A 26,246-nucleotide genomic window follows, 5' to 3' on the forward strand; every position below is an offset into this window, starting at 1 on the left:
ACTGTAACAAATGGAGGACGTGTTAGAAACCCATCAAAAGTAAAATAAAATTTCGATCTAAATCTACCGAAATTCTATGTGGGCACAATACGATCGCCAAAGAATGGCATGTAACCTTTAATCGCTCCGGCAAAAATAAAGTCAACAAATAACAGGCAGCTTTATCTATGTCATACATACAATATTTTTTTCTGTATTGTTGCTGCTGTATTTAAACATGCTGTGTAGAAATTTAAATCAAATGTCTATTAATTGTAGTCACGTACCTAGAAGCGTCTAGAAGCGTTCAAAGTTTTTGGGGATGTTTGCAACGTGCTGTACATAATTCGAGGTATTCAGATGGATGCTGTGGTGGCGAAATGTTCATTTGAGTGCAGTATTCGAACGAGGGCCCACTTTCCTGAAAACAAAACTCAATGCATCTCCTAAACGACCCGCGAGTGAAGCTGCTGGTGGCATGCACCGACAACCTAACTGCATGCGCTGTTTCAAGATACCCGGGTTTGGGTGTTCGGTGACACAAACACGATTCCTTACATAGCCCAACAACAAAGAATCTACTGACGTAAAATTGAGCTGATGGAGCTCTTCGGCCAGGATATCTCACGGCACACGCCATGGCTGCTTCACTGGCGTCGTGTCAGCACTCGCCGAGCATCAACAACCTGTCAAATTAGTCCCTCGATGCGTATAACATGTTTATTACACGTCAATATCCGCAGCAGACTGAACCTCGTCTGTTAGAGCATTCCCATCCGCCCTGTTTAAGGCCCTGTAAGGAAACATTCTACAATCCAACCCAACATAACTTCAAAGAGCGAATCGAGGAAGCTTTTTGTTCCGTCACACCAGTAACTTTTGCATACAGCACGTTCCCTGAAGACCCCTAAGTCTTTGAACTGTCTAGCTTTCTACCTCAGAGTGATGGGAATTTGGGCCGGCCGCGGTGGTCTCGCGGTTCTGGGCGCGCAATCCGGAACCGCGCGACTGCTACGGTCGCAGGTTCGAATCCTGCCTCGGGCATGGATGTGTGTGATGTCCTTAGGTTAGTTAGGTTTAAGTAGTTCTAAGTTCTAGGGGACTGATGACCCCAGCTGTTAAGTCCCATAGTGCTCAGAACCATTTGAACCATTTTTTTTTATGGGAATTTGGTTGCTACACACTTGGTCTAAATGCATGAACTATATTATAGAAAAAAATGATATTCCGTTTTTAAAATTACCGCTCGCTGCTTCAACTCTCTGGAAAATAACTACACTACAGGCCATTAAAATTGCTACACCAAGAAGAAATGCAGATGATAAACGGGTATTCAAATGGCTCTGAGCACTATGGGACTCAACGGCTGAGGTCATTAGTCCCCTAGAACTTAGAACTAGTTAAACCTAACTAACCTAAGGACATCACAAACATCCATGCCCGAGGCAGGATTCGAACCTGCGACCGTAGTGGTCTTGCGGTTCCAGACTGCAGCGCCTTTAACCGCACGGCCACTTCGGCCGGCTAAACGGGTATTCATTGGACAAATATATTATACTAGAACTGACATGTGATTACATTTTCACGCAATTTAGGTGCATAAATCCCGAGAAATCAGTACCCAGAACAACCACCTCTCGCCGTAATAACGGCCTTGATACGCCTGGGCATTGAGTCAAACAGAGCATGGATTGCGTGTACAGGTACAGCTGCCGATGCAACATCAACACGATACCACAGTTCATCAAGAGTAGTGAAAGGCGTATTGTGACGAGCCAGTTACTCGCCACCATTGACCAGACGTTTTCAATTGGTGAGTGATCTGGAGAATGTTCTGGCGAGGGCAGCAGTCGAACATTTTCTGTATCCAGGAAGGCCCGTACAGGACCTGCAATATGCGGTCGTGCATTATCCTGCTGAAATGTACGGTTTCCCAGGGATCGAATGAAGAGTAGAGCCACGGGTCGTAACACATCTGAAATGTAGCGTCCACTGTTCAAAGTGCCGTCAATGCGAACAAGAGGTGACCGAGACATGTAACCAATGGCACCCCATACCATCACGCCAGGTGATACTCCAGTATGGCGATGACAAATACACGCTTCCAATGTGCGTTCACCGCGATATCGCCAAACACGGATGCGAGCACATCATGATGCTGTAAACAGAACCTGGATTCATCCGAAAAAATGACGTCTTGCCATTCGTGCACCCAAGTTCGTCGTGGAGTACACCATCGCAGGCGCTCCTGTCTGTGATGCAGCGTTAAGGGTAACCGCAGCCATGGTCTCCGAGCTGATAGTCCATGCTGCTGCAAACGGCGTCGAATTGTTCGTGCAGATGATTGTTGTCCTGAAAACGGCCCCATCTTATGACACAGGGGTCGAGACGTGGCTGCACGATCCGTTACAGCCATGTGGATAAGATGCCTGTCATCTCGACTGCTGGTGATACGAGGCCGTTGGGATCCAGCACGGCGTTCCGTAACACCCCTCCTGAACCCACCGATTCCATATTCTGCTAACAGTCATTGGATCTCGACCAACGGGAGCAGCAATGTCGCGATACGATAAACCGTAATCGCTATAGGCTACAATCCGACGGAAACGTGATGGTACGCATTTCTCCTCCTTACACGAGGCATCACAACAACGTTTCACCAGGCAACGCCGGTCAACTGCTGTTTGTGTATGAGAAATCGGTTGGAAACTTTCCTCCTGTCAGCATGTTGTAGGTGTCGCCATCGGTGCCAACCTTGTGTGAATGCTCTGAAAAACTAATCGTTGGCATATCACAGCATCTTCTTCCTGTCGGTTAAATTTCGCGTCTATAGCACGTCATCTTCGTGGTGTCGCAATTTTAATGGCCAGTAGTGTAAATAAACTATGAGAGTGGATCCAAAACTAATGCGTTCTGTGTCATAAAAAAAATAACGCATAACAACGGAATTAGTACACATCATGGCCTGAACTGCCCTTTTCACAACACTACCATTCAACACAGTCACCAGGCACTTATACACATACGCGGCATCATTGGATCTACGCATTAAAACCTGTTTGGAAAACTCAGCGTTTTGCTTTTTGATTCATAATTTTAAAGCTGTTTAGCATCATCCACGAAGAAACTGTATGGGTACGCTGTGGCGGACATCAGCAACGTGCGAATTTGGGTGAAGTAGTTTGGTAACGGATTGCCACCGGCCTTGCCGCAGTGGTAATACCGGTTCCCGTCAGATCACCGAAGTTAAGCGCTGTTGGGCTGGGCTAGCACTTGGATGGGTGACCATCCGGTCTGCCGAGCGCTGTTGGCAAGCGGGGTGCAATCAGCCCCTGTGAGGCAAACTGAGGAGCTACTTGATTGAGACGTAGCGGCTCCGGTCTCGAAAACTGACATACGGCCGGGAGGGCGGTGTGTTGACCTCATGCCCCTCCATATCCGCATCCAGTGACGCCTGTACGCTGAGGATCACACGGCGGCCGGTCGGTTCCGTTGGGCCTTCATGGCCTGTTCGGACGGAGTTTCGTTTTAGTTTTTTTAGTTTGGTAACAGAGAAACGGACACTGCAGACAAACCGCGCAGCGGTCGACCGACTATGTCACAGATGCCAATCGAGGACGTCATGGCGAAGTGATTCGAGGGGCCCGACGCGTTAGAGTTCACAATAAACGGCGAAAGCTCTAAAAAAAGAAAATATTCTTTTCACTTATTATCTTGTAAGTTTCAGAAAAGAACACTTCACCTGAAACATCCTTAACACTTTCCATGTGAGGTACATTTTTCATTTAAAGTTATGCAAGAATTCTGTTGATTCATTTATTTTGAGAAAGAGACTCAGTGTAGTCGAGATGAACGCCAATTCTCGTTTCGCGATAAGCAGCAGCCTAAATCCTCCGGCGTCCATGGAAGACAAAAGACGCGAAGTACCTCGGGTAGTGGCATTCGCAAAATTGTATTTGAAGCTGGCGCTGGAGTCCATTAATTTTAATCAAACGGCGCTTCGCTCGGGTTTTGCGAGAGAGAGAAAAAAAAGAGAGAAAAAAAAGAATTTGCATTGAGTTCGCATTAAAAGCGCAGCTCGTTGGCACTAGCGATAACGAAGGTCCAGAGAGCTTTACACTGACAGGCAGAAGAGATTACTGTCACCTCCGAGAGATGCAGTGCTCACGAGAAAAGAGTAATGACGATAGTATTATCTATGGACCACGGTGTTTCCCTAGAAAAAAGAAAAAGAGTATTCTAAACGTAAAGCAGAGCCTACACGGAGTAGAAACTTATGTGAAGCTTTCCAAACAAACGTTCTGTAATTTAATCTGCAGCATATGAATATTGATGAACTTCACCTGAAGGAAAGTGCACAAGTAGGATTTCATTACGAGGAATTTGCGTGTAGAGGACAGACAGTGGACTGCCTTGAAAGTGGTCCACGTTTATCTGCAAGTCAGCAGGTTCTACAAGAGCCCTCTTCCCAAGCCCAGAGAACCAAGCCAGGTCGGCCTTGCAGTAAAAGCAACGACTATAGTAACTTGGTGAGAACCTCTGCCGTTCTCAATCACGTACACTGGGAGGAAAATGATGGCAGGCTTACAGTGCGCTGTTCGAGAGCGGGGAGGCCAACAAATACGCCACATTCGCACGATCACAGGACTACACTCATGCTCATAAATTAAGGATAATGCTGATACATGGTGAAACAACGCTCTGGTGGGCGGTTTGCGGGTTTAAATCACATCGGGGTATGACCATGCGGTGTATCTGACTGCGGTTGTCGCACGGTGGTGCTAGCAGCAGTCCACATGCGCAGAGGTGTGTTGGTGCATGTCAAAGTACGGTGCAGCGAGTAAGTGAGCAGACGTTTTCAGACGTGCTAATGGTGACAGTGTGTTGAAAATGGCTCAAAGAACACATACTGATGACGTTATAAGGCGTAGAATACTAGGGCAACGAGAGGCTGGTCAAACACAGCAGGTCGTAGCACGGGCCCTCCGTGTGCCACAAAGTGTGATCCCAAGATTATGGCAACGTGACCAGCAGACAGAAACGTGTCCAGGCTTCAGTACAGGACGTCCACATTGTACAACACCACAAGAACACCGATATCTCACCATCAGTGCCCACAGACGGCCACGAAGTACTGCAGGTAGCCTTGCTCAAGACCTTACCGCACCTACTGGAACAGTTGTCTCCGGACACACAGTCTACAGACGACTTAACATACATGGTTTATTCGCCCGGAGACCTACGAGGTGCATTCCTCTGACCCCTGGTCACAGGAGAGCCCTTAAAGCCTGGTGTCAAGAGCAGTGTACATGGTCACTGGAACAGTGGTCCCAGGTTATGGAGGAGGAGGGGATTAGTGTTTAACGTCCCGTCGACAACGAGGTCATTAGAGACGGAGCGCAAGCTCGGGTGAGGGAAAGATAGGGAAGTAAATCGGCCGTGCCCTTTCAAAGGAACCATCCCGGCATTTGCCTGAAGCGATTTAGGGAAATCACGGAAAACCTAAATCAGGATGGCCGGAGACGGGATTGAACCGTCGTCCTCCCGAATGCGAGTCCAGTGTGCTAACCACTGCGCCACCCCGCTCGGTTCCCAGGTTATGTTCACGGACGAGTGCAGGTATAGTCTGAACAGTGATTCTCGCTGGGATTTCATCTCGCGTGAACCAGGAACCAGATACCAACCCCTTAATGTCCTTGAAAGGGACCTGTATGGATGTCGTGGTTTGATGGTGTGGGGTGGGATTACGATTGGTGCACGTACAACCCTGCATTTCTTTGACAGAGGAACTGTAACAGGTCAGGTGTATCGGGACGTCATTTTGCACCAGTATGTCCGCCTTTTCAGGGGTGCAGTGGGTCCCACTTTCCTCCTGATGGATGATAACGCACGGCCCCACCGAGCTGCCATCGTGGAGGAGTACCTTGAAACGGAAGATATCAGGCGAATTGAGTGGCCTGCCTGTTCTCCAGACCTGAATCCCATCGAGCACGTCTGGGATGTTTTCGGTCGACGTATCGCTGCACGTCTTCAAACCCCCAGGACACTTCAGGAGCTCCGACAGGCACTGGTGCAAGAGTGGGAGGCTATACCCCAGCAGCTGCTCGACCACCTGATCCAGAGTATACCAACCCGTTGTGCGGCCTGTGTATGTGTGCATGGTGATCATATCCCATACTGATGTCGGGGTACATGCGCAGGAAACAGTGGCGTTTTGTAGTACATGTGTTTCGGGACGGATTTCTCAACTTACCACCAATACCGTGGACTTACAGATTTGTGTCGTGTGTGTTCCCTATGTGCCTACGCTATTAGCGCCAGTTTTGCGTAATGCCACGCTGTGTGGCACCACATTCTGCAATTATCCTTAATTTATGAGCAGGAGTGTACATCAACCTTACGTCGTAATATTTTACACACAGGTTTCCATCCATCAGGTGCATAAAACATGAAGCCATGCAGATACAACAGCTCTGGTAGTGTTAAATTCTCGCGAGTAAAACTTGATGATAAATTCGTGGATGGCTGAGTTGAGTCTACAGCGTGCGGCGTCTGGTTTATTAGCGGGCACATCGTTTTTCTATCATGAGAGTATCGTTAAATAATACGAAGGGCTATTCGGACAGTAAGGTCAGACAGGGTGCGAAATGGAAACCACAGTGAAAATCCGATGAAGCTTTGCACTGACCTGTTGGGCAGTGTCTCAAGTATGCCCGGCGATAGTGTCACGTGGCCCTTTTCAGTTTAGAGCGCACAGTGAACATGTAAAGATGCCTAGACCGAGAGTCCTCCGCCAAGTATGAGGACCTGGTGACAGATTTCGCCTGATGTCACGCAGCCCACGTAGTATAGCTGTCATGCGTGTCCTCACTCAGGACAATCTTCGGTCACACGATGGAAGGGCAGTGAAGATACTCCTGCAGCGTTTTCGATGAGAATTGTTTGGTCACCTACAATACAGCCCGTTATTGACTCCCCCTGAGTTTCATCTCTGTTCACATGAACCGTTTGCTATGATAAACATTTTGGCACAGTGGACCAGCGCAGACAATCAGCGGAAATCAAAGGCAGCGGACTTCTATGACGAGGGAATTGGAAAGTTGGTTTAAGGTTACGAAAAATGTCTACGTAGAGAAGTAGCTGGAATTTTTAGCTAATTGTTGCAAATAAAACATTTTTTATTTTCAATGTGGTCTCCATTTAGCGACCGATAGGATCATGTTTTCCGAACGGTCCTCGTATGATACGATATGAGAGACATGTGCTGACGCTTAGAGGATCTTGTTTAATCGTCTTACTCAATTTCAATGGGTTGTGTCATAGAGGAATTCATTAAAATTAGGCTCGGTGATAATCTTTTCAGTAGGGACAAGCGTTGTTCTCTGAGCAAGTCGTGCAAACATGCGCTGACTTGTATTAAAACACACGACGTTGTTTAACACAATCGGCAGAAGATTGTAACAGTTAGTCACGTCAGCGAAACCTCGTTTTTGTTACCATTCACCACCGGCGGTGCTGCTCGTATCGTTTATAGCTGAGGCAGCACTCACGACATATTACTCTCTACTGGCCCATTTGGAGTCGCCAACTCTAGCGTGACGTCTGGTCGACACGACTCAGCAACAGCTGCGTCTGAACTGAAAATAAGGACCAGTTGACCGTCGAAATATTGTGTCGACTTGAAGATCTTCCTGCAAACCTGAGAAGAATATCACATAATCCTGCGATTTAACCCACCATTCAGGTAAGGAATCAGTGGCAGTTTCGAATCAGCTGAGATGGGTCGGTCATGCTCGACGACCGGGTTTCAATCTTTCCCTCGTTCCGCTATCATCAACACAATCGCGAATTTTAAATCCGCATATCATAGTTAAATGACTGTACACTACACGTCGCGAAGGAACGGCGCCATTGTGATCGAGCATAGAAGACGCCTGTTCTAATTTTGCTACTGGACCACCCGTCCGGATCTCTAAGCCAACACTTCCTACACAGCGTCACGTTTTTATTTTACTTTTATGTTACATCTACAAGCACCATCCGCCAGTCATTGCTCGTCGTTCCCTTTCCTGCAATTGTGCAGGCTTTCCTAGCTGTTGTCACTGAAGGTAAAATCCTTCTAGTTTTCCCTATGCACACGTTTCCACAGCCACATGCCACTTCATGGGTTCTTGCAGTGTGGAGGCGAGCAGATGCGTCCGTTTAGCATCAAAAAAAGTATTTTTCTCTCAACGCAAATTAAAAAGACTGTTTCCGAAGCAAAACGGACGCACATGTTCGGCTCCACGCTGTGGGAGTCTATGAGGTGACTTTTGAGTGTGGCGGAGTGTATGCAGGTGAAATTGGAAGGACAGTAAAAGAACTTATTAAAGAGCCCGAATGTCACACGTGTCTAAAACGGAATCTGCGGTACTCGAAAAGGAAGAAGGAAAGGAAGATTGGGTTTAACGTCCCGTCGACATCGAGGTCACTGGAGACGGAGCAAAACCTCAGAGTGTGTCAATGATAGGGAAGGAAATCGGCCGTGCCTTTTCAAAGGAACCATCCCGGCATTTGGCTGAAGCGATTTAAGCAAATCATGGGAACCCTAAACCTGGATGGCCGGATGCGGTTTGAACCGTCGTCCTCCCGAATGCGAGTCCAATGTGCTAACCACCTCACCACCTCGCTCGGTGGAATACCAGGAGAACTGCAGTTAACACATACAGACAGGATGATTCTTATTAACGTTTAAAAAACCCTTAGCGACGTAGACGACGCTGAGTCAAGTAATTTAATATGAAACATTGTGCCTCAAATGTTGGGAAATACCCCAAAAATGGATGATAAATGTTGAACGTTTGACGTCACATCCAAAATACGTAGGATGTTTTCGAGCGCCTGCGTGAAGGGATTATTGAGCGATGCAATACTTTCATTCAAGCAGGCGGTGCAAACTTAGAACACCTGTTGTAAATGTGAGCTGTTGTAAATGTAGAAGTTACAAAATTATTGTCCTCGCTGTAGCCAAGCAAAAGCTGTTCTTATGCTATGTTTCTTTCTTTTCCCCTTCTCGTTCTGTTTACGGGCATTATGTAGCAAAGAAAATGTGGGTATTTACTAGTAATAATGTATTTCGAAACCTCATACTGTTTTACCTGTGGCGCGATATGGTTGTTTTTTTTTGTACTGTACTTTGCAATAAACCACCGGAAATGTCGAGACCGGTAAATAAATTAGTAAATTAGTACTTCAATGTAAACACAAAATTCTCTAACAACAGGAAAAAAATACTGCCTGCCAGAGTCGTAACTCGAACCCTGACGCCACTCGCCAAAGTGCTACATGTAGGCGCGGAGCCACACTGACATGAATACTTCATTGGATTGGGATTATCGGGTGCAACAGTCCGATAGACACAACCGCTGCACGTGCTACGACATACATCTGGCGACGTCAAATGTTCAACATTTGTCAACCAGTTTTGCAACCCCATGTATCTTGTATTAAATTACTTGTCTCTGCGTCATCTACGTCGCTTCGGACGTTACTAAACGTTAATGAGAATCACCTTGCAGAATTCAATAACATACGAGCGCTAGCAAAGGAATACAACATTTATAGAACGAAACTCCGAGAAGCGGTTGAGATTTCTAAGGCCAGACGTAATGTCAAAAGACGCAATAGGCTTCCAGATTCCTGGTTTTCCGCCATCAAGGAACTAAGTACTCAGCCACGGTGTGTTAGAAATGCAAACAACTACCAGGAAGCCTCTGCTAATCGACAACAATACACTACTGGCCATTAAAATTGCTACACCAAGAAGAAATGCAGATGAAAAACGGGTATTCATTGGACAAATATATTATACTAGAACTGACATGTGATTACATTTTCATGCAATTTGAGTGCATAGATCCTGAGAAATCAGTAGCCAGAACAACCACCTCTGGCCGTAATAACGGCCTTGATACGCCTGGGCATTGAGTCAAACAGAGCTTGGAAGGCATGTACCGGTAAAGCTGCCCATGCAGCTTCAACACGATACCACAGTTCACCAAGAGTAGTGACTGGCGTATTGTGACGAGCCATTTGCTGGGCCACCATTGACCAGACGTTTTCAGTTGGTGAGAGATCTGGAGAATCTGCTGGCCAGGGCAGCAGACGAACATTTCCTGTATCCAGAAAGGCCCGTACAGGACCTGCAACATGCGGTCGTGCATTATCCTGCTGAAATGTAGGGTTTCGCAGGGATCGAATGAAGGGTAGAGCCACGGGTCGTAACACATCTGAAATGTAACGTCCACTGTTCAAAGTGCCGTCAATGCGAACAAGAGGTGACCGAGACGTGTAACCAATGGCACCGCATACCATCACGTCGGGTAATACGCCAGTATGGGGATGACGAATACACGCTTCCAATGTGCGTTCCCCGCGATGTCGCCAAACACGGATGCGACCATCATGACGATGTAAACAGAACCTGGATTCATCCGAAAAAATGACGTTTTGTCATTCGTGCACCCAGGTTCGTCGTTGAGTACACCATCGCAGGCGCTCCTGTCTGTGATGCAGCGTCAAGGGTAACCGCAGCCATGGTGTCCGAGCTGATAGTCCATGCTGCTGCAAACGTCGTCGAACTGTTCGTGCAGATGGTTGTTGTCTTGCAAACGTCCCCATCTGTTGACTCAGGGATCGAGACGTGGCTGCACGATCCGTTACAGCCATGCAGATAAGATGCCTATCATCTCGACTGCTAGTGTTAGGAGGCCGTTGGGATCCAGCACGGCGTTCCATATTACCCTCCTGAACCCACAGATTCCATATTCTGCTAACAGTCATTGTATCTCGACCAACGCGAGCAGCAATGTCGCGATACGATAAACGGCAATCGCGATAGGCTACAATCCGACTTTTATCAAAGTCGGAAACGTGATGGTACGCATTTCTCCTCCTTACACGAGGCATCACAACACCGTTTCACTAGGCAACGCCGGTCAACCGCTGTTTGTGTACGAGAAATCGGCTGGAAACTTTCCTCATGTCTGCACGTTGTAGGTGTCACCACCGGCGCCAACCTTTTGTGAATGCTCTGAAAGGCTAATCATTTGCGTATCACATCTTCTTCCTGTCTGTTAAATTTCGCGCCTGTAGCACATCATCTTCGTGGTGTAGCAATTTTAATGGGCAGTAGTGTATTTTGATAAAATTCACCCTATCTTTCTCTCCCTCTTTAGGTTCCTATCCAATTGTGATGGCCCACCAATAATAGTCGAAAAAAGTATACACAAAAACCTCACTTCTTCAGAACTAGCGCAAGAAAACTTCCTTTAATAAGTGGACACGACTGTGGTCTGTGACAGTTGTAACGGTTCAGTTACATCCGTTCATTTTATCCCCCTCACCCCTTGAAATATTAATTCAAATTGCAGACCTATGGCAATGTATTGCAAACGTTTCCTAAGTGACGGGAGAAAAGCAACAAGTGAGAAGGAAATCTTCTTTTAATGTTTGTGTCAAAATCTGTACACATTCTCGTATACTGAGAGTTCCGAAGCGCCACCCAGCTTCGAGCTCCTGAGAAAGAAGTACTTACTGTAGGGCTACCTGGATGACGGATGCAAGGGAGGTGAAGACATAGGACAACAGCACGGAGACTTTAACTCGCTGCTGTTGGAGAGGAAAAAAACCACCCACAACTCGAAGATAACGACTATTATACCCGTCAGTCCCGGTCTTGGGTTCGTTTCCAACTGTCGCGCATCTTATTAGCGCCAGGACAAGATTGCTGAAGTTAGTGTTGACTCACTTTTGGCAAAATATAGCGATTTTTTAGTTCAAAAGCCGATCTTTTAGTTTTGTTTAGAGAACCAAGCGATTGCGTTGTTCCTTATTATCAGTTAATTATGGAGTGTAAAGTTCCTTTTTATTCATAAATAGCTGTTTGCATACGGCTTCGCCCGCGTACGGTGTTACATATATTTCAAATTTATGCATTTTGCCCTGCTGTTTCATTTGAATTCTGAGGATACTTATAACTGTGCCACCAGCTTCGACAGAAAGGAATGTCGCTGGAAACTATTTGATACTTAGCTCTGAACACCGTGCGACTCCAGAGAGGACGTTAAATGTGTCTGCGGTGTTGAGCAGCGTGGTACGATCCTTGGCCCCGCTGGCAAAATTATTGACTCGCTGCAGTGCTCATTGTCACGATGTGGTAGGTGCACTGAACAAAGCAAATAAGAGATTGCCCTTCATACTTTTACAGTATTCCAAGTCAGTATCAACAGGTCGCTATCGGACGTTTCTGCAGATCACATCTCATCGTCACTAACATCCCTAACAGTAGTAGAACTCTCTTTTACACAAATAATGAGTCACATACAAATCAAATGTTGTTCTACATCTATATCTGCACCACTACTCTGCAATTCACAATTACGTGCCTGGCAAAGGGTTCTTGGACCCACCTTCAAGATATTTCTCTACCGTTCCACACTCGAACAGCGCGCGGGAAAAACGAAAAATTGAAATTTTTCCGTGCGAGTTCTGATTTCTCGCACTTTATTCTGATGATCATCCTTCCCTATGTAGGTGGGCGCCAACAAAATACACTCCTGGAAATGGAAAAAAGAACACATTGACACCGGTGTGTCAGACCCACCATACTTGCTCCGGACACTGCGAGAGGGCTGTACAAGCAATGATCACACGCACGGCACAGCGGACACACCAGGAACCGCGGTGTTGGCCGTCGAATGGCGCTAGCTGCGCAGCATTTGTGCACCGCCGCCGTCAGTGTCAGCCAGTTTGCCGTGGCATACGGAGCTCCATCGCAGTCTTTAACACTGGTAGCATGCCGCGACAGCGTGGACGTGAACCGTATGTGCAGTTGACGGACTTTGAGCGAGGGCGTATAGTGGGCATGCGGGAGGCCGGGTGGACGTACCGCCGAATTGCTCAACACGTGGGGCGTGAGGTCTCCACAGTACATCGATGTTGTCGCCAGTGGTCGGCGGAAGGTGCACGTGCCCGTCGACCTGCGACCGGACCGCAGCGACGCACGGATGCACGCCAAGACCGTAGGATCCTACACAGTGCCGTAGGGGACCGCACCGCCACTTCCCAGCAAATTAGGGACACTGTTGCTCCTGGGGTATCGGCGAGGACCTTTCGCAACCGTCTCCATGAAGCTGGGCTACGATCCCGCACACCGTTAGGCCGTCTTCCGCTCACGCCCCAACATCGTGCAGCCCGCCTCCAGTGGTGTCGCGACAGGCGTGAATGGAGGGACGAATTGAGACGTGTCGTCTTCAGCGATGAGAGTCGCTTCTGCCTTGGTGCCAATGATGGTCGTATGCGTGTTTGGCGCCGTGCAGGTGAGCGCCACAATCAGGACTGCATACGACCGAGGCACACAGGGCCAACACCCGGCATCATGGTGTGGGGAGCGATCTCCTACACTGGCCGTACACCACTGGTGATCGTCGAGGGGACACTGAATAGTGCACGGTACATCCAAACCGTCATAGAACCCATCGTTCTACCATTCCTAGACCGGCAAGGGAACTTGCTGTTCCAACAGGACAATGCACGTCCGCATGTATCCCGTGCCACCCAACGTGCTCTAGAAGGTGTAAGTCAACTACCCTGGCCAGCAAGATCTCCGGATCTGTCCCCCATTGAGCATGTTTGGGACTGGATGAAGCGTCGTCTCACGCGGTCTGCACGTCCAGCACGAAAGCTGGTCCAACTGAGGCGCCAGGTGGAAATGGCATGGCAAGCCGTTCCACAGGACTACATGCAGCATCTCTACGATCGTCTCCATGGGAGAATAGCAGCCTGCATTGCTGCGAAAGGTGGATATACACTGTACTAGTGCCGACATTGTGCATGCTCTGTTGCCTGTGTCTATGTGCCTGTGGTTCTGTCAGTGTGATCATGTGATGTATCTGACCCCAGGAATGTGTCAATAAAGTTTCCCCTTCCTGGGACGATGAATTCACGGTGTTCTTATTTCAATTTCCAGGAGTGTATTTTCACACTCTGAGGGCAAAATTGGCGATTGAAATTTCATGAGAAGATCCTACCGCAACGAAAAAGCCTTTGTTTTAATGACTGCCACCCCAATTCGCGTATCATATCTGTGGCACACTCTCGCCTACTTCGTGATAATTTAAAACGTGCTACCCTTCTTTGAACTTCTGCGTCAGTCTTATCTGATGCGGATCCACACCACATAGTAATATTCCTGAAAAGGGCGCACAAGTATGGTGTATGCAGTCTCTTTAGTAGACCTGTTGCATTTTCTGTGTGTTTGCTCTCCCCCCAACATTATCTATGTTGAAATCTATCAATGGATGAAGTTGCTCCAGAAGTTGTTGACTTATGCTTATATGTCACTCTCTTCCACGTCCACCTTAAACTATAGGATTACTAGTGGTGCCTTACTGTCATAGTAAATGTTTCCAGATGGCAGGAGATACGAGTGCCAATTTTGGTACAAATTCCTTCAGTTTTTACAGAGATATGCACCCTATCCTAACCCTAACTATAGGGGTGAAACGTCAACATGATCGTCACCCGTAAGCCTTGTGACCCGAGAACTATGGATCTGACACTAATATCGGTCATTATCGAATTTTTTTTTTAAAAGTATTATGTCTTCTCGTTCCCCACGCCGACCCCCACAATATTTTTATACAAACATTGAGTCATCTATATACACAAAATTTGACTGAAATTGCTCTAGACATTCCGGAATGAAGCCTCTGTGCAACCCTCTTTTTACCTCTACCCCTATGGGCAGACAACTTCGTGGTCCGGAGTACAACTACGCACCAAAGTTTCAATGTTTCATCGTAATCGAACGAATGGTATAGGAAGGCAAAGATGACACACAAACAAGTATTCATATTTTATGTATTAGATTTCTGGGTGAAGTTAGGCTCTATGTTTATTCGTATTTGTGTGTCGGATTATCTTTGCTTCATTGACTCACGCTCGGAACGGCTAACCTTGTTTGTAGCAGAGAGTTCAACTTTTCATACGCAGTCAGCTACTAGAGCCAGGGCCCTAGTTATGAATATTGTGTTGGAATATTAATATTAATAGCGGAACTTTTTGTTATGCCTCAATAGAGCAGGTTCATCCGAGAGAAACTTTTAAAATTTTGTGATACGCTCTGTAACTGAAAGTTGAAATTCTTTCAATTATCCTCAATCTTTCACTACAACAGAAGAACCCATACACAGTGTTCAGCAAACTGTGATCACTAGTTGACTGTCCGCCCCCTTTGCTGAGTGGTCAGCGCGTCTGCCACGCAGCGTGCTTGGGTTCGATTACCTGTCGGGCCGGAGATTTTCTCCGCTCGGGGACTGGGTGTTGGGTTATCCTCGTCATCGTTTCATTACCATTGATACGCAAGTCGCCGAATGTGGCGTCAGCTAAAAATACTTGCAACTCGACAACCCAACTTCCCCACCTAGGGACTCTGGGTCATCAGTCCCATACGATCATTTCATTTCACCAGTTGTTCCCAGTAGAGGGATCGAAATGTCGACAATGTAAGAAGAAATTGAAGAAGAACATGACGTGATCTGACAACCTAAAGGGTTTTACCTTTAATTTCCTTGCCTGTTCCGCTCGCAAATAGAGCGAGAGGAAAACTATAGCTCCTAGGCCTCTGTACGAGGGCTAGCCACCCTTATTTTGTCCTTGCTATCCTTCCGCGAGATGCACGTTCGAGATAGTACAATTATTCTGCAGGTTTTCGCAACTGCTGATTCTCTGAACTTTCTGTTTACATCTGCACAGGGCGTGATAACGCCCCTAACTATCATTGTCGAGGAGGCGAAGCACTGAGGAGGGAACGAAACACTATCTATGGAGGGACAGAGAGCGTGACAACCGTGAAGAGAAGAGCACGGCGATAAACACCGAATGCGACTAGCGCCGAGCGACTGAACGTAACAACCAAGCATGCGCAACAGAGCATGTACCAGGCGAAGGCCAGGTCCCAGGTAGCTGACATCAGAGCAAGAACAACGGCCGTGGCTTATCGTTGCCGACAGGTAAATACCTCGGCCAATGATTCTGCCCATACAATGCTTCGCTTGCGTCGCCTGTGACAGCTTCCCGCACTATTCTCCCGCGAGACTCACGCCAGCACGTCTGCGTCCATATAGGAATAGGTTGACTGAGATCCTAAATTTCTTGCATTCTCGGCTCCAGGGATTCCCATCTATAACTGCAGAGCATTTCCGTAGCACTCTCGTATTGATCGACCGTTAATAAATGTAGCAGCACGCCTCTATATTGCTTCGATGTCTTCCTTTATGAAATCTCCTGGGGTTCCCAAACACAAGATTGCACAAACGTTCTCTCTGCGGTCTACACTGCATGTGCGCTGTTATGTTCCTAGCACTCTATCAATAAACTTTAGTCGTCCAGTCACCTTCCCTACAGCTGACATCTGCTCGTCGCATTTCGTATTTGTGTATTTTACCGATGTGACTTAATAAAACAGTGTGTCATTAATACTGTATTTGAACAATACAGCAATCTTTCTTCCACCCGTCGGCACTCATCACCACTCATACAAATCAAGATGCCCATTCATTGCACGGAATAGAAATTCTGTCCAGGTTATGAGAACGATGACATTTTCTCTTACGCAGCATCAATAAATAATGTCAGGTATGATGAGCGCCATACCAAACGATGAAGAGCATGCTGTTCTACACATACGGTTCGTAAACGGCCCCTACACGAATATTTTTTTTCATATCTACATGGGCGTTCAATAAGTAATGCAACATATTTTTTTTCTGAAAGAAGGTTGGTTTCATTTGCGTTTGCAGCATACCACATTGTTACCCACTCTTCTGGCTACAAAACGCTGTTTTTCAACATCATCTCCGTTCAATGCGTCGGCATTACGCCATCTTACTGGGAAGGCGTGTATGCCCGCATGCTACCACTCGATTGGTCGACGTCGAAGCCTGCATCCTGCTGCATCAATAACCTCCCCATCATCCACGTACGCTTTCCGCAAAGTGCATCCTTCATTAGGCCAAACAGACGGAAGTCCGAAGGTGCGAGACCCGGGTTGGATGAGGCACAACGTTCCAGTGAAGTTTTGTGAGATCCTCTCGTGTGCGCAGGCTTGGATGAGGCCTTGCGTTGTTACGGTGAAGAAGTTGGTTTGCATTTTTGTGGCGACGAACATGCTCACGTCGTTGCTTCAGTTTCCTGTGGGCACCACATAGCCGTGTGCGGTCGGACGACGCACGGGAGATCTGACAGATTTGAGCGACCTCGGTGCGATGATGACAGACGACGCGACCAACGACTCATCGTGCTTCTGTTCACTCCGTAGACTTCTGCAAGCGCCTAGGACTATCTGCGATGCTCTGGTTTTCCGCCAAAGGAAACTCAATGACAGTTCTCTGGTTAGAACTCATCTCCGTTACAGACGCCATTTTGAAAGCTACGCCGGCCGATGTGGCCGAGCGGTTCTAGGCGCTTCAGTCTGGAACCGCGTGACCGCTACGGTCGCAGGTTCGAATCCTGCCTCGGGCATGGATGTGTGTGATGTCCTTAGGTTAGTTAGGTTTAAGTAGTTCTAAGTTCTAGGGGACTGATGACCATAGATGTTAAGTCCCAGAGTGCTCAGAGCCATTTTTTTTAAGGCTACGGTATAGCGCCATCATCTATCGGAACTTCATCAAACTATAGGTGCTGAAGCGGGAATATTCCACGCTGTCCCACAACAAATTACACATTTTTCAACCGAGAGTAAAAATGTTTTGCATTACTTATTGAACTCTCCTCGTACATCTATAGCCCCGGAGGCCACCTTACGATGTGCGTTGAAGGATACGTCTCGTACGACTATATTCCCCCCTCCCGCAGCCCCATATGATCCATTCGCGCATGGCGCATGAGTTCTAATTTCTCGGGCATTCTCTATGCGGTCATTTCGCGAATCGCATGTGGGAGGAAGTAATATTTTGCCCGAATATCCCCGGAAAGCCCACTCTCGGAATGTCAATAGTAAAGCTCTCCGTCATGCACAACGCCTCTCTAGTAGCGTCTGCCGTTGGAGCTTGTTGTGCATCGTCGTAATGCTATCCCGCGGAGTACAAGAGACCATGACGAAGCGCGCCGCCGTGCATCGAATCTTGTCTACCTCTTTTATGAGCTCAACCTCCTAACAACCCTACCACAACAAAGGTCAAAATTTAATAATGATTGTGGTGTTGCTCACGCTGCTAAATACTGCATTTTCGGGCAGCAACAAAGTTATTATGTGGCAGGTGTCATTAGAGCACAGTTAATAAAGTCATTTCATGTAATAATGAATAAACTAGGCACTCATCTTTTCGTGTTTCCCACGCTAGTCTCGTTGCAAAATCATGGCCCAATCGTCGAAAATCTAGGTGGTGATGATTCCAAGCTCGGATGCAAAGAGGCCTAGGTTTTATTCTGCTATATTCAAAAGTTTTGTAGATGCGCTTCACAAACCATTCTTGAAGATTAAACCTTTCAAAGTTAGCACAACAGTGATGTAAAAAAAATAATCAGCACTCCGAATTTAAGTTACACTTCTTTTTTATTGCTTTTGTTGCGATAGCACGTAACACACGAAACATCACAATACAAAACATACTTGAAAACATCTTCCTCGCTGTTAAAGTTCACATTTCATAAGCTGACGACAATATGTGTCTTTCCAAAATGACGTCCAAGACTTGACCTTCTCAAGGTCCGACTCTCTAACAACTAACTAATAATCGCTTACGCGCCCAAAAATCAAGAGTTACAAGTACGTCACAGATCATAGTGACAAAAGAAAGAATACACATAAGAATAATATCATTGCAATATAAACATATCGATGCATCAAAGTACATTTACATTAATGAAATCAAATCTGAGTGTTGTCTCAGAAATATGTCAACTACTTTACAGAAACACAGTAGAATATTGCTGGTATCGAGAGGTTGAGTTGAGGTGCCGTAATGGTTGCGTAATTCAAGTACCATTACAACCTGATAAGCAATACTCAAAAATCAGCAATGTTTTGTTAAGTCACTTCTTTCGGATCAATTATACTTCCTTAAGAGTCTTCCTGCGAATCTCAGTCTGCCATCTGCTTTTCCTGCTGTTAAGTTTCATGTACTCATTCCACTTTAAGTCACTTTTAATGGTTGCTCCAAGGTATTTTCCGGTAGTTACTCTTTTCAGAGATTTGTCAATGATAGTGTAATCATACAGCAGTGGATTTCAATCGCACATCAGTGGATTTTTTCGTCTATTTATGCTCACTGCGTTACATTTACTTACGTTCATGGTCAACTGCCAGAGCCTGCACCAATCATTGATTTTTTGCAGGTCTTCCTGCAGTTCACTGTAGTCTTCTGGTGTTAGGTTGCTACGTTCTCATAGATGATGATGATGAAGTCCCATACTCCTTGACAGAGCGTAAGGGAACGATGAGGAAGACCACCACCGCCGTACTAGGCAAGGTCCTAGTGGAGGAGGTTTGCCATTGCCTTCCTCCGACCGTAATGGGAATGAATGATGATGATGAAGACGACACAACAACACTCAGTCATCTCTGCAATTTCGTTTTTGCAATCTCAACTTGAAGCCAACCCACACAAATACGGCTTAGGTTAGGTTAGGTTAATCACGTCATTCATGCGACACTCACTGTCAACGGAAAGTGTCTGTCTGTTTCCCATTACAACAAGATGATTTTGAAACCGGAATTTTACGTACACAATGGATAGAGAGGTCTCGAATTTGTCTAGTACGATATTTGTTTTACTGAGATGTAAACAGGTATAGTAAAACATGGTACCCTCCAAATGGGTTATTCGGGAAAAAAAAAAAACCACGAGGAGTATCCAGTACAGCATGCCGCCCGCGCCGACTTCCAGCACCATACAGCAGCGCTGTTGAGTGGTTGCTGAAATACTGGTTATTCTTCGTGTTTTACTGTCCCAGTTTTCACTTATCAGTAAAACAAAATCTTACAAGACAAATTTGGAATCGCTTTGTCGGATGGACACGTAAAATACCGCTCTAAAAATAATTTTGTTTGTAATGGGAAATAAACCGACCCGTTCCGTCGGCACGGGCAACGACCTTGCCGCAGTGGATACACCGGTTCCCGCCAGAAGTGTAGCGCTGTCGGGCGTCGCCGGTACTTGGATGGGTGACCATCCGGGCCGCCACGCGCTGGTGCCATTTTTCGGGGTGCACTCAGCCTCGTGATGCCAATTGAGGAGCTACTCGACCGCATAGTAGCGACTCCGGTCAAAGAAAACCATCATAACGACCGGGAGAGCGGTGTGCTGACCACAACCCCCTCCTATCCGCATCCTCTTCTGAGGATGACACGGTGGTCGGATGGTCCCGATGGGCCACTTGGTGGCCTGAGGACGGAGTGCTTTTTTCGTCGGCACAGGGCGTCGCATGACAAACGTGATGAGGAGCATTTACTGAGTTTGTTCATAAGTTCATAGCGTTTTTCCGTAAGTTTCATAAACACAACAAATACAGGCAACAGAAACTTTAGTCATTAATAATACACTCTCTTTCACTATTTACAACACTCTGCCAACGCTGGGGTAACATGTCGATTCCGCGACTGTAGAAGTGCGTGGTTTTGAGGCGAAGAACACGTCGGACCACTTTCGCAGCGCATTTTCATCTGGAAAAGAAGTCCCTTGAAGGCTGTTCTATAGAGAGAGGAAAAGGTGAAAATCAGAGGCCGCTAGATCAGGCGAATAAGGTGGCCACGGATTGACTTCCCAACTCAACTCCTGTATAGGCCTACTGTATTTTGTCAGTCTAGCAGAATGCGGGCGGGCGTTAGCATCACTTCACGCAGTCTTCCTGGTCCTTGTTCCTGGATTGCGCCTGCAAGATATCTATAAAAAAAAAAAAAAACCATCCATGCCCGAGGCAGGATTCGAACCTGCGACCGTAGCGGTCACTCGGCTCCAGACTGTAGCGCCTAGAACCGCACGACCACTCCGGCCAGCCACGATATCTCAGTTGTTGACAATAAATATCAGCAGTGGTGCTTACCCCTTGGGGAAGCAGTTCTTCTAACGCCACACAGGCGCTGTTCCACCTGATAACGTTACCTTTGTGGATGCGCGCAGTTCTTTGTACGGGAAGTTGCTACTTTGTTTGGGTTCAACCACTCCTTTCTTTTCCTTACGTTAGATAAGGAGGACACTATTTCTCGTCACGAATAACTCTACAGGATACGAATGGTCGGTACTGTTCACGAGCAAACTGTGATGCACGTATGGTCATCCGCTGATTTTTTTGATTTGGATTAGAGCATGCGGTAACCATACATCCGATTCTTGAACCTCACCCCTTGCATACAGATGTCGCACAGTGGTGGAATAATCACAGTTCATCAAATTTGCCAGTGCAGTGACGTGGATTATTAGGGATTAATACGTCCATGCGATCTTCATCAAGCCCTGAAGATCTTCCTGCACGTGGAGAGTCACTAACGTCAAAATAAGCCTCCTTAAAACTAGAAAAGCATTTTCTTGCCGTGCTCTGTCCAATGGCAATATGCCCATACACGGCGCAAATGTTTCTGGCTGCCTCTGTTGCAACCATACCCTTACTGAACTCAAACAGAAGACTACGTCGGAAACGTTTCGATTCACTTGGCACTCCATTTTCCACCGTCCACAGCTCTGTACGCACTACTACCGAATGACAAAAATGACAATTTGTATGCTCAAATAGCAACAAATCAAAAGTGACAAGCGATAAATAAGCCGATAGCAACCGGAACTACAACGTGTAAAACAAAAACGCTACGAACTTATGTACACTACTGGCCATTAAAATTGCTACATCACGAAGATGACGTGCTACAGACGCGACATTTAACCGACAGGAAGAAGATGCTGTGATATGCAAATGATTAGCTTTTCAGAGCATTCACACAAGGTTGGCGCCGGTGGCGACAACTACAACGTGCTGACATGAGGAAAGTTTCCAACCTATTTCTCATACACAAACAGCAATTGACCAGCGTTGCCTGGTGAAACGTTGTTGTGATGCCTCGTGTAAGGAGGAGAAATGCGCCCCATCACGTTTCCGACTTTGATAAAGGTCGGATTGTAGCCTATCACGATTGCGGTTTATCGTATCGCGACATTGCTGCTCGCGCTGGTTGAGATCCAAGACTGTTAGCAGAATATGGAATCGGTGGGTTCAGAAGGGTAATACGGAACGCCGTGCTGGATCCCAGACGCCTCGTATCACTAGCAGTCGAGATGACAGGCACCTTATCCGCATGGCTGTAACGGATCGTGCAGCCACGTCTCGATCCCTGAGCCAACAGATGGGGACGTTTGCAAGACAACAACCATCTGCACGAACAGTTCGACGACTTTGCAGCAACATGGACTATCAGCTCGGACACCATGGCTGCGGTTACCCTTGACGCTGCATCACAGACAGGAGCGCCTGCGATGGTGTACTCAACGAGGAACCTGGGTGCACGAATGGCAAGACGTCATTTTTTCGGATGAATCCAGGTTCTGTTTACAGCATCATGATGGTCGCATCCGTGTTTGGCGACATCGCGGTGAACGCACATTAGAAGCGTGTATTCGTCATCGCCATACTGGCGTATCACCCGGCGTGATGGTATGGGGGTGCCATTGGTTTACACGTCTCGGTCACCTCTTGTTAGCATTGACGGCACTTTGAACAGTGGACATTACATTTCAGATGTGTTACGACCCGTGGCTCTACCCTTCATTCGATCCCTGCGAAACCGTACATTTCAGCAAGATAATGCACGACCGCATGTTGCAGGTCCTGTACGGGCCTCTCTGGATACAGAAAATGTTCGACTGCTGCCCTGGCCAGCACATTCTCCAGATCTCTGACCAACTGAAAACGTCCGGTCAATGGTGGCCGAGCAACTGGCTCGTCATAATACGCCAGTCACTACTCTTGATGAACTGTGGTATCGTGTTGAAGCTGCATGGGCAGCTGTACCTGTAAACGCCATCCAAGCTCTGTTTGACTCAAATGCCCAGGCATACCAAGGACGTTATTACGGCCAGAGGTGGTTGTTCTGGGTACTGATTTCTCAGGATCTATGCACCCAGATTGTGTGAAAATGTAATCACATGTCAGTTCTAGTATAATATATTTGTCCAGAGAATACCCGTTTATCATCTGCATTTCTTTTTGGTGTACCAATTTTAATGGCCAGTAGTGTACTAACCTAATATTTGGTCTAACTCCAGCTACACATAGCAAACAAGAAATTGCAAACAGCTACCGAAACACCAGAGAAAATGCGCCTGACGACTCTTAGGAGAGATACCCTATATACTGTAAAATATAACTGTACAGTCACGCTTCCTTGTGTTATTCCCGAGATTGCATCTATATTTGTCGATTTCATTCCGTTAAGAGCGACATGTTGAGCCGTATCTGCAAAGGAGTCTTGAATTCAGTCCCAAATCTGGTGTGATCCTCGGTAGGCTCGTACTTTCAGTCTGATTGTGATGTAAAAGTACGGGCTCTTTCAGGTACCGAACAAGTGAGAGCTGATGCCTCTCTCCGACGTATTCAGTAAAGAACGCCAGCGTGTCGCCCACACACGTAACAGCACCCGCTGGCGGCAACTTACGCAACGTGCGTGTCAGTGACGGTTGCGCTACCTAATGTTATATGCGCACGTGTCAGCGACAGAATGTTCACTGAGTGGAAATGCGTGTTGCTGAGAGCTCTGGCGTGTCTCTGACAGTCCAAACGTCGAGAGAAAAACGATTGGAAAGAAAAGGCCGACACTGTTCCTGCTTCAGTGAGGCAGTTATTTAATTAGAGATACGGACAGCAGGTGTCTAGCGTTTTTTTACCTTCTGTCTCTTCCCACATCTTCTTTTGGATTGTCACATACATTCGCTGGACTAATAAAACAAAACTGTCATCCTTTAAATAGGCGTAATCCAATTGGAAGTGGCTGTCTCCTGCGAATTCGAATTACTCAACCAGTTAAAGAGAGACCGCAGTTTTACGTAGACTTCGAACCACGGCCAGCTCGGCATTTTTAACTTTAACAAGTAACACCCAGAGGTGAAAGATGACAGAAGAAAGATTCCAGAACCGACTAAGGACTGAACCACAGACCTTTCGAACTGTCAGATTTACCTGCGTAGCTACCGAGCCACACAGTTAGCATTAACTACACAGTTCTTATAGTCATTGTTAAAATTGCTCTTCCTCATACGGAACAGGACTGCCAATATTCTTCAAATTTTTGCTACTGAGAAATACTAGCTCTGGAGGACACTTAAGTACAATCGACTCTTCCTATTTCGAACAGAGATAAATCGGATTACGCGATAAATCGAACTGATTGTCCTGTGTAGACAAATTGAAGAAATCCTGCGTATTTTGGTACAGTCGACAAATCGATTGACCAGCGTGACACCCATCCAACAAACACACTGATAGCCCGAAGTCAGCGTCTATCTAACACTTCGTAATTCAAATGTTTCATCAGTTGTGTCCTCTTTCAATACATCGATACATACCTTTGTTGCATCGAAAGTGAATATCGTAATACAGCAGATAAATCGGTTGCAAAAACGCATTCAAAGAAGTCAAAACGTTTCACTCTCGGACGCCATTCTTCTGATGTAGATTTCATTATTTCGTACTTTTTAACGATTTGAGGAAACCAGAAGAAGCAGCACAGTCAATTCCACCTGTAGCTACAGAAGAGGGAAGTCGTCACAGGAGACGTTGCGGATATACATCCTGAGAGCGGAAGTACACGATTACGTATTTTCGAGTCTGGCCACAAGGAAAATGTGTTTGCCCAAGTTCTCTAGAGGTCACTGCAGCAGGAAAAGATCACAGATTTCTTATTTTACTTCTTGTACCGGATAACTGTATTTCGATTATTTCTTGATTCCCTCTTGATCAGCCAAAATTTTCGTTAAATCGAACTCTTAATTATTCGAACTTGGTCTCTTGAATTTTGAATCATCTAGAGTCGACTGCAGCTGTTTCTCCAATAAAAACAAACTCCTCAAACATCTACTTTATTGCCATTGCGTGATGATCGAAGTCAAGCAGTCAACACAGTTGTCCATCTCTGTCACTACACAGCAGACGTTATAATGAAACGCCCAAGAAGACACTTAACGAGAAAAATCCGTATGGAGTATGGCCTTGACACTTACCTCCATCGCATATTGATCGAAGTCAAACAACCAACGCAATTAATTTCTCCCAATATGCGGTAGGTATTACAATGAAACGCGCAAAAAGAAATTTACCTTGGTAAAATACGTTTGTAATAAGATCTAGAAATAGGTCCACAGGGTAATGATCGAAATCAAGCTCGAAACTCGACTGTCCATTTCTGCCAATATGCGGCAGAGATTATCATGAAACTACTTATCAAGGGAAAATTCGCTCGGAGTAAGGACTAAACATCTACATCCATCGGGTATGACATAAAGTCAAGCAGGCAAATTATTTATCCATATCTGCCATAAGCAAGAAACGCTACAATGAAGTGCTTACGACGAAACATACAATGTGGATAAGGACTAAGAGGAAACAATGTAAATGGAAGACCAAGAGAGAGGCGCTCACGTGAACACGTTGTAAGGCTGGGGTGCAGTCTTAATCCCATGAGCCGGCCGCTGTGGCCGAGCGGTTCTAGGCGCTTCAGCCCGGGACCACGCGACTGCTACGGTCGCAGGTTCGAATCCTGCCTCGGGCATGCATGTGTGTGATGTCCTTAGGTTAGTTGGGTTTAAGTAGTTCCAAGTACTAGGGAACTGATGACCTCAGATGTTAAGTCACACAGTGCTCAGAGCCATTTGAACCTTACTCCCCTGTGTTCGACATGTGCATTGAAGAAGTAATGATTAATATGCAATAAAGGTTCAGAAGATGAATTAAAAACACAGGGCGAACGGCTATTAACAGCAAGATTAGCGGAAGACATTCCTATCCTCAGAGATAGTCACGAAAAATTATAGGATTTCTTGAATAGAATGATAATCTACTGGGCGCAAAATATTGGCTGAGAATAATCCATGTACAGACGAATGAAATGAGGATTAGCAGAAACGAGATTAGCTGTAAAATGAAGGACAAAATGGAGGACCACGCGGTAGAAGAAAGTAAAGAAATATTGCTACCTCGGGAGGGAAATAACGCATGATGGACGAATCAACACGGATGTGAGAAGT

At 46.4% G+C, this 26,246-nt stretch overlaps 1 protein-coding gene and 1 pseudogene across 3 annotated transcripts in view; one reads left to right on the forward strand and one right to left on the reverse strand.

The window, feature by feature from the left end:
• LOC124772611 (disks large 1 tumor suppressor protein) overlaps positions 1 to 26,246 on the reverse strand; it is a 921,529-nt gene that overhangs the window by 401,283 nt on the left and 494,000 nt on the right. The window lies entirely within an intron of this gene.
• Positions 3,175 to 3,292, forward strand: LOC124778672 (annotated as a pseudogene).

Source organism: Schistocerca piceifrons, chromosome 2 (assembly GCF_021461385.2).
Source record: "Schistocerca piceifrons isolate TAMUIC-IGC-003096 chromosome 2, iqSchPice1.1, whole genome shotgun sequence".
In the NCBI taxonomy this organism is placed as follows: Eukaryota; Metazoa; Arthropoda; class Insecta; order Orthoptera; family Acrididae; genus Schistocerca; species Schistocerca piceifrons.